This window comes from Galeopterus variegatus, unplaced genomic scaffold, assembly GCF_000696425.1.
Source record: "Galeopterus variegatus unplaced genomic scaffold, G_variegatus-3.0.2 Scaffold8915, whole genome shotgun sequence".
Lineage (NCBI taxonomy): Eukaryota > Metazoa > Chordata > Mammalia > Dermoptera > Cynocephalidae > Galeopterus > Galeopterus variegatus.
This window is the reverse complement of record NW_007735026.1, coordinates 61,893-63,731: the sequence shown is the minus strand read 5'-3', so window position 1 is coordinate 63,731 and position 1,839 is coordinate 61,893.

Sequence of the window (1,839 nt, the reverse complement as noted above, 5' to 3'; positions counted from 1 at the left end):
AATAAATAATGGAGATTTCTGAGTCATATTTAGGTAAGTTTATGTTTCTCTTCATAATGAATTATCAGATTGTCTTTTAAAGTGGCTGCATCAGTTGAAATTTAACAAGCCTTGGATGATAGTGGCAGGTGCTCTGAATGTTTGAAAGTACTTTGTATTGTCAGATATTATATTCTAACATTTTGCTCATTTGAACAGGTGTATAGAATTACCTTATAATTCTAAAGTTCACTTCTTTTCAATTTGATATTTAACAACATTTTCATGGACGTATCTTCTATGAAGTGTCTGTCCAAATTTATGCCCATTTTTATTGTATTCCTTTTGTTTTCAAATTAATTCTTATAATTCTGAGTATTTCATATGTATTCTAGATACATGTTCTTTATTGAATAACTGTTTAGCAAATGTTTTCCTTCAAGTCTGTGAACTGTTTGTTCATTTTCTCAACAGATGTCTTTCACAAAGCAGAAGATTTCAATTGTGATGAAGTATGATATAGCATTTTTCTGCTATACTTCATGCATTTTGTGCTTTAAATAAAAATGTGCAACTAGCAAATTAACACATGGTCACTGAAATGTTTTTCTGTGTTCTCTGTAGAAATGTTATATGTATACCATTAGGTTTTATATTAATGTCTGAGATTCATTTTGAGACTCATTTTATATATGGCATAATGAATGAGTCAATCTCTCTTTTTCTGGCATAGGACTGTTTAAACTTTCAAGCACCCTTTTTAAAAAGCGTATCATTACTCCATGGATTTTCCTTTGGTGTCTTTGTCAAAAATAAACTGAACATGTATTTGTAAATCCATTGCTAAATAGTTTATCTGTTCCACTGATTGAGCTTTTTTTGTTGTTAATACCTTTGATTAGGTGCCCCAAACCCATGCTGCCAATGTGAGCATCCAGCAGCAGCAGCAGCAGTACCATGTAGCTAGAGGCAGCCCCTCCCTCTTCCTTGGACCCAGGGGCGAGCAGCAGCCTGTGGGATCTGACCCACTGAGATGTGCCCAGCAGAACCACATGGTGCTTTGGGATCATTCTATGACCACAGAGTCTGGAACAGGAACCCAGGTGATTTAACATAACCACTACCACACCTACTGTCAAGCAAAGACAATTCACCTCCACAGTAGCAGCCAGGGCCACTACACAGCCAACCTCAGTGTAAGAGTAGAATCAAAACTTCTACCAAATGACCAAGCATTAGTGAAAAATACTAGAGGTACAAACAATCGAGAAGAAATGACACCACCAAAAGAACAGAGCAATGTACCAAAGTTAGACTTCTTGGAGCAGGGAATCCTTGAAATGTCTGAAAAAGAATTTTGACCAATGATCTTAAGAAAACTTGAAGAAATAAAGGAAGACTCAATTAGAGAACAAAATGAAACAAGGAAAAATATCCAGATTATAAAGGAAGAAATCTACAAAGAGATTAATAACTTAAAAAAGAGTGTAGTAGAACTTCTAGAAATGAAAGATTCACTCAATGAAATAAAAAACAAAAAACACAGGGCCGGCCCATGGCTCACTCGGTAGAGTGCGGTGCTGATAACACCAAGGCCACGGGTTCGGATCCTATATAGGGATGGCCGGTTTGCTCACTGGCTGAGCGTGGTGCTGACAACACCAAGCCAAGGGTTGAGATCCCCTTACCGGTCATCTTTTGGGGCCGGCCCGGTGGCGCACTGCTATAGTGTGCCACTTGGGAGCGTGGTGGGGTGCGCTTGGGAGCGTGGTGGCGCTCCCTCCGAGGGTTCGGATCCCACATACAGACTGGTTCCCGCTCACTGGCTGAGCGCGGTGCGGGTGCAACACCGAGGGTTGC